Source organism: Quercus robur, chromosome 8 (genome assembly GCF_932294415.1).
Source record: "Quercus robur chromosome 8, dhQueRobu3.1, whole genome shotgun sequence".
NCBI classification, from domain to species: Eukaryota; Viridiplantae; Streptophyta; class Magnoliopsida; order Fagales; family Fagaceae; genus Quercus; species Quercus robur.
This window is the reverse complement of record NC_065541.1, coordinates 39136629-39149422: the sequence shown is the minus strand read 5'-3', so window position 1 is coordinate 39149422 and position 12794 is coordinate 39136629. Positions and strand designations below refer to the sequence as shown.

The 12794-nt window shown below is 37.4% G+C and overlaps 1 long non-coding RNA gene across 1 annotated transcript; it reads left to right on the top strand.

The window, feature by feature from the left end:
- Positions 1 to 1426: 1426 nt before the first annotated feature.
- On the top strand, positions 1427 to 2926 carry LOC126693981 (uncharacterized). Its single transcript, XR_007645586.1, has 2 exons — positions 1427 to 1676; positions 2531 to 2926. It is a non-coding gene; the product is annotated as an uncharacterized LOC126693981 (long non-coding RNA).
- The last annotated feature ends 9868 nt before the right edge of the window (positions 2927 to 12794 follow it).

Sequence of the window (12794 nt, the reverse complement as noted above, 5' to 3'; positions counted from 1 at the left end):
TTTTTTTTTTTTTTTTGGATTATCGACAAATAAATATAAACATAAAATTTTGTTTACTTTATTTATAGAGTACTCGAGCTCACCAAGCTCAAGTACCTAGTAATTTTTTTTTTGGGATTATCGACAAATAAACATAAACATAAAAATAAGTAGCTTTTTTACGTTTTTATTTATTTAAATAGATTTTATCAATGTAGAAAAACAAATTCGTTCATTTTGAAATTTAAACATGAAAAAACATTCAGATTTGGCTTTTAAAATTAGAAAACAAGATTTCACTATGTGTTTTATGAGAAAATAGGGAACAATTTTTTTAAATAGTGAACATAAAATAATTTATACAGAAAAGAGAGTGAACAATTTTTTAAATAATGCTGAACAGAAAATAATTTTATGCAGAATGCTAGAAATAATTTATGCAAAAAACAATAAACAATTTTTATAAGAAAACAATGAACAGTTCTACTTAATGCAAAAAACAGATTTTATGAATGCAATAAGCAGATTCAAATATACAGTAAATATGATGGGCAGAGTGCAAATTTTATTAGTGTAGAAACAGATTTTATCAATGTAGAAAAATAGATTCGATTATTGTGAAATTCAAACATGAATTTGGCGTTTAGATTTAGAAAAAACGATTTCACTAGGTGTTTTATGAGAAAACAATGAACGATTTTTTAAATAGTGAACAGAAAATAATTTACGCAGAAAAGAGAGTAAACAATTTTTTAAATAATGTTGAACAGAAAATAATTTTATGCAAAATGCTATAAATAGTTTATGCAGAAAACAGTGAACAATTTTTGTGAGAAAACAGTGAGAAGTTTTACTTAATGTAGAAATTGAATTCATATTTTGAAATTAAAATCTCTATATTTTACAATGCTTCTATTTAAATAAATAAAAACATAAAAAAGCTACTTATTTTTATGTTTATGTTTATTTGTCAATAATCCAAAAAAAAAAAATTACTAGGTACTCGAGCTTGATAAGCTCAAGTACTCTATAAATAAAATAAATAAAATTTTATATTTATGTTTATTTGTCGATAATCCCAAAAATAAAAAATAAAAAATTTACAAGGTACTCGAGCTTGGTGAACTCGAGTACCTTAGAAATAAATAAATGAACATTTTATTATAAAATGGTACTCGAGCTTGGTATACTCGAGTATTGTGTTGCATGGTACTCGAGTTTACCATGCTCGAGTACCACATAATTTTTTTTTAATTGCCCAATTTCCACCTCGGCAGTGTTACGGTGGCAAAACTCCTAGAAACTTGAGTACCATAAAAAGTAATATTTCCCTATATAGTTTCGAAACAGTGTTTTTTTACAAAAAAAATTCAGAAATCAGTGGTATTTGGCCATTTTGGCCTCATTAGTCCTGTCCATTAACTCGTCTGCAAATTTCAAATTTTCATTTGGGAATTGGGTGGGTCGGTGAGACATTTCAGGAAGTAAAAGCTTTCAAAATTCATTATTTTGAAAATTCTCTCCTCTATTTTCTCTCTCTCTAATGGTCCATCTCCATGTTCATCATGATCACTATTTGCTACTATTTCCTTCCACCTCAACGTTGGCAACACTTCTTCTCTATTTCTACTTCATCTGTTCCTGCCCAGGCCTATGAATATCTCATGGCTAGATAACTCTTTTAATTTTTTTACTTGGTAAATTCGAACTCTTTTTTTTTTTTTTTTTTTTCTGCATAGCTCAATATTATCTAGGTCAAGTTTCTATTGCCTTACTTTTCTTTTATATTAAATGGGCCAAGCCTTAATGGTGTTCCTTTAGTGGCACTTTGTTGGAATCTTAGGTTCTGTAATACATGGACATGGGTTTTAGATTTGATTTATAGTTTAACTTTATCAATTATTAAATATGAGTAATAGTTTTGTTTTTGTTTCCTTTAAAAAAAAAAAAAAATCAAAAACAAAAAAGTTTTAGTTTTTGTTGGATTTGATTTAATCAGATAACTTTTTGTTTTTGATTTAATCAAATAACTTTTGAGGGTGGTTAGAATCAAAAGTGCTTGATTTAGGCAATGCATCAGTGTCCCAATTTTTGTTATTATTATTTTTTGGTGGCATAGAAAGTGTTTGTTGAAATGCCTAATAGAGTTTTGTTTTGTCTGAACTTGTTATGGCTTTGTATCCATGTTAATGTGGTTCCGTTTTTTTTTTTTTTTTAGGTGTTAAAACTGGTGTATTGAATAGTTTATTTCTCAAACTGAAATAAGTTTATGAAAATTTTTGTCCTATATCATGTAAAAAAATTACAATATTTCACTTTTCTTTTGTCATTCTGATTATGATTGCATTTTATGCTATAGATATTCTTAGACTTTATTTATACTCTCTAATGCTATGTGGAACACAATGGATTAATTTGCAAGATGCCATAATGCCACCCTCGTTATATAACGTTGTGAAGTGCAACTTCTCTTTGTTTTGTAATTTTGATAGCGGCCTATGGATAATTTTTATAGTTAAACTTGATGTTGGTTGCTTCAACATGGATGCAGAGTCTGTAGACATGCAGCTACTCCACTATACCTCTCAATCTACTTTACTCTAGTAATGGCAATCCATTCCTGACCAATTTAAGCGAAGTTGTTGGACAAAGTGGCTGGCTTCGGTTATGATTCAGACAAGCATCACCATTCAACAAGGGGACTCTAGGCTAGCTAAATAGTATGAATATCTTGCAGCAGCAAGATAAGAAGCAAATTTCAAGCAACGTGGATAAGCATGAGTGTTCCTTTATCCAAGGGAGCTGTTAGTAGTCTATTAGAATTATAATTTAGCCACTAGGTAGATTTTTCAGATTGAGTTATTAGTTTATTATTTGTTCTTGGATATCATCAAGTTGATGTTGTATCAATTAGTCCTCTATCTCTATGTCAAGTTGATGTTTACAGGATGTATGAATTACTCATCCCAAATAGAATGTATTTGATATTATGTTAGATTGCTTAAAGCAAATTCATGATTTATGAATTCCTTAACCAAGCAAAAACCAGTAAAGTTATCACAAGCAGTGGCTATCAGTTTCATATGGGCTGGTTTTATATTTTTTTAAAGTCTAGTTAATGAATACTCATATAAACTGCAATCACAACCACTCAACAATGCCAATGCCATTGGAGTGCAAATTTGGTCCCATCATTGCTAATACAACCTGTAGGGACTCGTTTTGGATCTTAAACCCAAAGGATGAAAGGATTAAGGCCCAAAGAGCCCAACATAATGAAATTGAAGAGAGTGGGCTTGAAACTAGATTTCAATGAGTTGGAAAACAATCATAATGGGTCAAAGATGACAAGAAAATAAAGATAAATGAGTTTTGTGCAAAGAAAATCTTCCTCGGTAAAGTTCGAGGAGAGTTGTTCTTGTATATATTTCTCTTAGACTTGGTTACAATTACAGTTCTTATTGCTACAGTCTTTTTTCTACAGATTCTCCGATCATCCAAAGCTAAAGGTATTTGATGATACCCTTGAAAGGTGTCCAAAAAGCTCATCCCAGAATGACCCACAGTCGCATCCACCTATTGGTCTATCCGAGGCATTGGGAAGCGGTCTTTTAGGCAAACATTGTTTAAATCAGTGAAGTCTACACATACTCATCACTTCCCATTTTTCTTCACCACCACTATATTGGCCAACCACTCAGAGTAAAAAACCTCTTTTATGGCCCCGGCCCGCTTAAGCTTAATCACCTCCTCCTTAACAGCATCAGAATGTTCCTTAGATGAGCGCCAAGATGGTTGCTTTTTAAGGATGACAGAGGGATTGACGTTTAAATGATGGCAAATGAAATTTGGATCCACCCTAGGAGCTTCGTGAGCACTCCATGTAAACACATCAATATTTCTCTTAAGAAATACTATCAGCTCTTCCTTCTCCTGAGGAGGCAACTGAACTCCGACCTGGAAAAACTTATCCTCATCATCACCAATAATAACTTTTTCTAACTCTTCACACTTTGCCCCTTTTACCACCATGTCTGTAGACAACACTGGCCTCCTTGATTGTTATAAACCCTGCTCAGCAGCGGCCGAGGACTCACCTCCAATCTGATGTCTAATTGCAGCCACCAAGCACTACTTAGCCATAGACTGGCTCCCAACCAGCTCCTCAACCTGATCCCCGAATGGATACTTCTCCTTCAAGTGTAAGGTGGAAGAAACGACCGCCATGGCATGAAGCCAAGGTCTTACCACAATGGCAGTGTAGGGGGAGTAGGCATCTATCACAATAAAGTCCACCTCCGTAACTTCTGACACTACATGTACCGGTAGTCTAATCTGGCCCTTCAAGATTACAATTTTCCCATCAAAACCCATCAAAGGTGAATCATAACAGGCCAAGTCCTCAGGTTTCAATTTTAGCCCCATATATAAATCAGGGTACATGATCTCTGCACCACTGCCTTAATCTACTAACACCCTCTTCACATCATGCCTGATAGAATCAATTAAAAGGTAATTGTGTTCAATGGTTGTTTCGAGGCAACCAACCTCCAGGGTAAGGAAAAATGAAGAATTGGAAGAACAGAGAGAAATTGGGAGTTTAGGAAAGAATGAATTCAGTAAAATTGGTATTGTTTCTACTTACCTTTCTCATACCTCTCTCTCTCTACCTTATATACAATTTAATACCATTCAGTCAAGTAGTTACAATTAGTTACAATCATCATCAGTCCTCCCTTAGCTGGCACATACAGTTGGCAAAACAACTAACCTCCTATAACTACTTTTCTACATTAACACACCTACACACAGAAGCACTACACATACTACACATACCTACACACAGTAGTACAACAGACACACATACACACACACACACACACTACATACTTCTATCAAGCCAATACAACTCCTATCAATCCACTCCAATTAAAAAAAAAAAAAAAAAAAAAAAAAAAAAAAAAAACCTTGTCCACAAGGTCAAAAAGCTTCACAAAGTGCCCTTCCCCCACTCAAAGAACCTTGCCCACAAGGTGAGGAAACCGGTTGTGAAGAGCATAAAAAGACCCACAAATTGCATCAATAATAGATTGACCTTGCCATTGAACCAATACCTCAGTAATGACACAATTCCTCAACTGCTAGGACTGCTGCTGCAGAATTCCAACAAGTTCAAGCTAAAGTAGACCATCTGAATCCATGGAAGGAAGAGAAAAAGATGGAGTAACTTGAGCTCCCAATTTCTGTCTCAAACAGGAGATATGAAACACAGGGTGAATAGGACAGCCCTCTGGCAAAGCCACCTCACCAATACGTTGAACAATCTGGAATGGACCAAAGAACCTCGGAGAGAACTTGGTATACCCTTTCACTCTCAAGGAAGATTGTCTATAAGGTTGGAGCTTAATGTAAACCCAATCACCAACACTAAAGGACTTATCAGACCGATGTTGGTTAGCCAAAAGCTTCATCTTGGCCTAAGCTGAAGCCAAACTCTGTTTCAAAAGAGGAAGAAGCTTCTGCCTAGCATATAAGAAGTTATCCATAGCCTCAACCTTAGTCACACTAGAAACATAATCCAAAAGTCTTTGAGGGGGGTAACCATACAGTGCCTTAAAGGGGGGTCATTTTGGCAGAAGTATAGTAATTAGAATTGAACCAATATTCTGCCAAATGCAACAAATCAATCCACACATGAGGTCTGTCACACACAAATGCCCTCAAGTACTGTTCTAAGTTTCTATTAACAACCTTTGTCTGACCATTAGACTGTGGATGATAAGCTGAGGTCATTGCCAATTTTGTGCCTTGCAACCAAAACAACTCCTTCCAAAAAGCAGCAATAAAGACAACCCCCTTACCACTAACAATAGACTTAGGCATGCCATAAAGTTTGAAGACACCCTATATGAACAGAGCAGCCACTTTTGCAGCAATAAAAGGATGATGAAGAGAGAAGAAGTGCATAAACTTGGTATATCTGTCAACCACTACGAAGAAAACATCTTAACCATGAGATTTAGGCAACCCTTCAATGAAATCCAAGCTAATATCCAACCAAGGTTTATCAGGAATAGGAAGAGGCTGCAACAGACCAGCTAGTTTAGAAATATCACTTTTTGTTCTTTGGCAAACCTCACAACACCTAATATGATCCTTAATAGCAGACTTCATGCCCTGCCAATAGAAATCTTGCTTGACCTTATGAAAAGTCTTAAGGTAACCTAAACGACCACCAATTGGACTGTCATGCAATTGCTGAAGAAGCAGTGGAATTAAAGAAGATGTAGGACTAAGATAAATCTTAATCTTGTAAAGAATAAGTCCATTCTATAGGGAATAACCTGCTGGAGGAAGATGGTTAGAATCAGCAAGCTTAGAAAGTAAATCTTGGTAAACCACATTAGACTTGTAACTTTCCTTAAGTGAATCCAACCACAATGGACAAGGAAATGAAATGAGATAAAGGGAAACATCTGGTGCAAGGCTGTCAATAGAAGATTGCACTCTAGAAAGGGCATTAGCAACTTTATTTTCTCTTCCTTTTTGGTACTCTACCACAAAATAATAACCCAACAACTTTGTGATCCATTTCTGTTGAGTAGGAGTGCTAATTCTCTGTTCAAGGATGTATTTGAGGCTATTCTGATCAGTTTTAATGAAAAAAGGATTGCCAACCAAGTAAGGTCTCCATTTCTTAACAACCTTCACCAATGCCAATAGCTCCTTTTCATAAGTAGACAGATGCAAGCACCTACCTTTAAGTGCCTCACTATGATAAGCTAAAGGTCTATTCCCTTGCATCAAAATAGCACCCAAGCCATAACCAGAAGCATCACATTCAATCACAAAAGGCTTTGAAAAATTAGGTAAAGCCAAGACTGGTGGATTAGAAATAGCTTGCTTAAGTGCTTTGAAAGCCAAGTCAGCATCAGAGGACCAACGGAAAAAGTCCTTTTTAAGTAGAGCAGTTAGTGGGGCAGCAATGACTCCATAATTTCTAATAAACTTCCTACAATACCCAGTTAATCCAAGGAACCCCCTTAAAGTCTTAACAAAAATGGGAGTAAGGCAATTCTGCGCAGCCTTAGTTTTTTTAGGATCAGTTCTAACCCCCTTACCTGAGATTAAATGCCCCAAATACTCCACTTCTTTGCACCCAAAAACACATTTGCTCATTTTCGCAAACAGTTGGTTCTTAAGCTGCACCTCTAAGACCAATTGTAAATGAGAAACATGTTCATCTAAGGTCTTACTAAAGACTAAGATATCATCAAAAAACACCAACACAAACTTTCTTAAGAAAGGTTTAAATATGTTATTCATTAAGGATTGGAAAGTAGAGGTTGCATTTGTTAGGCCAAAGGGCATGACTAGGAACTCATAATGCCCCTCATGAGTCCTAAATGCAGTTTTTGGAATATCATGTTCATTCATTCTAATTTGATGGTAACCAGACCTAAGGTCTAGTTTAGAAAAGATTGTTGCTCCACACAACTCATCAAGTAACTCATCTACCACTAGAATTGGATATTTATCCTTAATAGTGGCCTTATCAAGTGACCTATAGTCAATGCACATGCACCAACTGCCATCTACCTTTCTCACCAACAACACAGGTGAAGAAAATGGGCTTTGGCTAGCTCTAATAGATCTTGCATCAAGCAATTCTTTGACAATATTTTCAATCTTAGATTTTTGATAGAAATGATACCTATAAGGCCTTTCACAGACAGGTTAACTGCCTTCCTTCAAAATGATAGAATGTTCATGATTCTTGAGTGGTGGCAGACCAGTAGGTACTTCAAAGACCTTGCTGAAGTCCTGAAGTAATTGGGCTAAAACAGGATGTGGCTGCACTATTGAGGCTGTTAAAGGAGTAGCTACAATCTGCAACAACAACCCCTTCTTGATAGTAGGTGTTAAAAACTTCTCACCTTCTTGCAAGGAGGGCCTTGAGGGTTGTAAACCCTTGAGCAAAACAGAAAAGCCTTCATACCAAAATTGCATAGTGAGATGCTTGAAGTCCCATTGAATCAACCCCAAGGAATACAACCATAGGTACCCAAGATTACTACACAATCACCAAGGGGCAATATGTTCAAATCCACCTTAAAGATATGCCCTTGAACTTTAAGTGGAACCCCATAACTAACCCCTTTAGTCTTGATTAAAGCACCATTAGCAATCTGGACTTCAAATGTGTCCTTAGATGACAAAGGTAAATTCAATGCCTTCCACATATCTTCATCCAGAAAATTATGTGTGCTGCCACTATCAATCAAAATAACCATCTCTTGTTGCTTGATCCTTGCCAAAACCCTCATTGTACCTGGGGAAGGACTACCAAGTAATGCAGAAAGGGTGATCTCAGCAACACTACCTCTCAATTCTACAGCCCCTTCAATGCCACTGTCTTTGAACCCAGCCATATCTTTAACCATTTCTTACACCAATCCACCAGATACATCAGACTCCACCTCTTGCAAATGATCATCATAATGGAATTCAGATAAACCTTCCATAAGGGAAATTTTTGGAGTCTTGCATTGATGACCTGCATGTCACTTTTCTTCACAATGAAAACAAATTCCCTTCTTCCTTCTTTCTTCAATCTGCGCCACAGGTAGTCTCTGAATAGGAAATTTGGAAGTTTTAACATCCATCTTTTCATTCTTAATTGCTGATGGAGGTCCAAGAATAGAGGTTTAAGCAAATATATCCAAGGCTTAGTGGTTTTCTTGTTACTAAGGAGGTACTCTTCTTGTATTTTAGCAAGGCCAAAGGCTGAATTAAGACTTTGTGGATTAAACATCTTGACAGGTAAACAAATTTCATCCCTTAACCCACTTAAAAAGCAACTAAGTTTATATTTTTCAGACAATTCCTTGATCCTATTTGATAAAACTTCAAACTGAGCTTTGTAGGAAGAAACATAACTGACCTACCTTAATTTTGTTAATGCTTCCATCGGATCATCATAGGCCATAGCTTCAAATCTAATATGCAAAGCTCTCATAAAGGCTTCCCAACTGAATTGCCCTATTTCCTCAGCTTCTTGAAACCAGAGCTTCATCCTCCATGTGATAAAAACTAAAAGAATCCTTTAATTGATGGGAGTGTTGTACAATTGAAAGAATTGGTGACCCTTATAGACCCAACCTGAGGGATTTTCTCCTCTGGATCTTGGGAATTCCAATTTCACTGTCTTTGGAACTGCTGTGAGTGAATCCACTGGTGTTGTTGTAGTAGCTGGAGTTTAAGGTGCAATTTCCTATTGCCATTGATTTCCAGCCTCAGTGAGTCCTTGTACAGTTTCTATCAATGTCTATAACACCAAAGTCATGGCATCTAGTTTCTAATGAATCCCTCGTATTTCTTGTTCATGCTGGTCAGAAGTGAATGAAAGATTGTTGTATTTCTCATTGAAAGCAGCCAAGGATCGTGTCTCTGCCATGAAGACAGAATAAGCTCTGATACCAAATTGATAGAATCAATTAAAAGGTAATTGTGTTCAAGGGTTGTTTCGAGGCAACCAACCTCCAAGGGAAGGAAAAATGAAGAATAGGAAGAACAGAGAGAAATTGGGAGTTTATGAAAGAATGAATTTAGTAAAATTGGTATTGTTTCTGCTTACCTTTCTCATACCTCTCTCTCTACCTTATATACAGTTTAATACCATTCAGTCAGGTAGTTACAATTAGTTACAATCATCATCAGTCCTCCTTTAGCTGGCACAGTAACTAACCTCCTGTAACTACTTTTCTGCACCAACACACCTACACACAGAAGCACTACACATATTACACATACCTACACACAGTAGTACAACACATATACACACACTACATACTTCTATCAAGCCAATACAACTCCTATCAATACCCTCATATCTTGAGGGTGACCAATAAGGCATCATCGTGTGGCTGCAAGGTTCTAACTCTGTCTTCATCAGAAAAACTCAATGCTGGTCGGACCTCTATTCTACACCTCTTCGGCTCAGGGGACGAGTCCTTGGCAAGTGGCCAAGCTATAGACATCACCTTGGATGGATGAGAACCAGTTATTCCTGGAGCAACAAGAATAATACTAATTGTGCCTAAAGGTGGTCTAGAAGAAGCATCCCTTTGAGCTCCTGACCCAACCTGATTGCCTTGTCTGTTAGGCTGATATAGGAACTGCTTTAACTTCCCAGTCTTAACCAGTTTCTCTAGATGACTCCACAAATTCCTGTAATCTTCTGTGGTATGTCCTCATTCCTGATGGTATTGGCAATAAAGGCTTTGGTTGTGCTTCGTAGGGTCTCCTCCCATCTTATTTGGCCATTTAAGATATGGCTTTTTCTTATTTTTTTTCTAAAATTTAATGCACAGGCTCTCGAAACGTAGTGCTAACCACCTGGGCAACAGTAGATCCAAAATGCCCATCAAAATCTCTTCGAGGTCAGTTGTTAGTATACCTCTCCAACCTGAAATCCTTTCGATCTTGAGGAGTACTTTAGCTTTCCCCTCCCCTTGTTATTGGTCCTCCTCGACCCTCTTGTACTTATCAATATGATCCATGAGCTGACATACACTCCTAACAGGCTTCCTTGCCTGAGACTTTCTCAAATCGTACTCAACAGACAGACCGACCTTGAAAGTCCTTGTAGCCACATCATCAAAATTTTTATCTATCTCATTAAACATCTCCCAGTATCTGTCATAGTACATTTTCAGGATTTCCCCCTCTTGCATAGTCATGGACAACAGGGAGTCCAAGAGCCTAGGAACCCTACTGCAAGTAACGAAACGAGACCCGAATGCCCTAGTAAGCTCCTTAAAGGAGCAAATAGAACTTTCCTTCAAGCCATTAAACCACCTCATTGCCACAGACTCCAAACCGAATGGGGACACCTTGCACATCAAGGTCTCATTCTTTGAGTGAACAGCCATTCTCTGGTTGAAGTGGCTAACATGCTCCACAGGGTCTGTTCTACCATTATATGGGATGAATGTTGGCTAAGTACACCGCTGAGGAAGTTTTCCTCCTTTAATCTTTCGTGTAAGAGGTGACTTAGAAATCTGGTTTAGAGCCCTACTCATAACATCGTTGCCTAGACCTTTGTGAGATGGACTCTTCCTTCTTCGCCCATAATGGTGATCCTCATCGCGCGAAAAAGACTCACTAGGAGGAGTCCTTGACGTGAGCTAGTAGCTATCATCCCTATCATCACTAGAAGAAGGGTCAGAACTTAAAGGAGCCCCTCTCCGTTGCTCGTGGTGTAACCTCCTCCACAAACAGTCAATCTCCAGTTGCATGCTTTGAGTATTCTCTTCATAAGAGATGTGAATCCCACCTTGAGAGTGGCTCCTACTAGTATGTGTAGTATACACACTAACCTCCCGGTCCCTCCTTCGTTCAAAATTGAGAAACTGATCTTGACATTGGGAACCAACAGACTCTTCTCAGTTTGGCCCTAAACCTACCATAGCTGAAAATTGATCTCACTAAAGCTCAAGTATTCCCACAAATGGCACCAATTGTAGGGACTCGTTTTGGATCTTAAGCCCAAAGGATGAAAGGATTAAGGCCCAAAGAGCCCATCAAACTTCCCCTACACTGCCATTGTGGCAAGACCTTGGCTTCATGCCATAGGGGTTGTTTCTTCCACCCTACACTTGAAGGTGAAGTATCCATCCGAGAACCAGGTTGAGGAGCAGGTTGGGAGCCAATCTATTGCTAGGCAGTGCTTGGTAGCTACAATTAGACATCAGACTGGAGGTGAGTCATCGGCCTTTACTGAGTACGCTTTATAGTAATCAAGGATGCCACTATTGTCTATGGACGTGGTGGTAAAAGGGGCAAAGTGTGAAGAGTTAGAAAAAGTTATTATTGGTGATGATGAGGATAATTTTTTCAGGTCAGAGATCAGTTGCCTCCTCAAGAAAAGGAAGAGCTGATAGTATTTCTTAGGAGAAATATTGATGTGTTTGCATGGAGTGCTTACAAAGCTCTTTGGGTGGATCCAAATTTCATTTGCCATCATTTAAACGTCAATCTCTCTATCATCCCCAAAAAGCAACCACCTTGGTGCTCATCTAAGAAACATTCTGATGCTGTCAAGGAGGAGGTGATTAAGCTTAAACGGGTTGGGGCCATAAAAGAGGTTTTTTACCCTGAGTGGTTGGCCAATACAGTGGTGCTGAAGAAGAAAAATGGGAAGTGGCGAGTATGTGTAGACTTCATTGATTTAAACAAAACTTGCCTAAATTACCCCTCCCAATGCCTCAGATAGACCAATTGGTGGATGCGACTATGGGTCATCCTTGGATGAGCTTTTTGGATGCCTTTCAAGGGTGTCATCAAATACCTTTAGCTTTGGAGGATTGGAGAATCTATAGAAAAAAGACTGTAGAAATAAGAATTGTGATTGTAACCAAGAGAACTACTCTCCTCAAACTTTGCCGAAGAATATTTTCTTTGCACAAAACTCATTTATCTTTATTTTCTTGTCATCTTTGACCCATTATGATTGTTGTCCAACTTATTGAAGTCTAGTTTCAAGTCCACTCTCTACAAATTCATTGTGTCGGGCTCTTTAGGCCTTAATCCTTTCATCCTTTGGGTTTAAGATCCAAAACGAGTCCCTACACAACCTACTATAGATAAACTACAAAAAATAAAATTATTGAGATCTATTTTTTACAAATTTTGTTCATTTTTTGATCAACCAAACACTTCACATGTGAGTTCTATAAATGAAACCTAAAAATTTATGCAAGAATTTATAATACATTGGATGTACAAAATAATTTTTCCATACTATGAAGAAC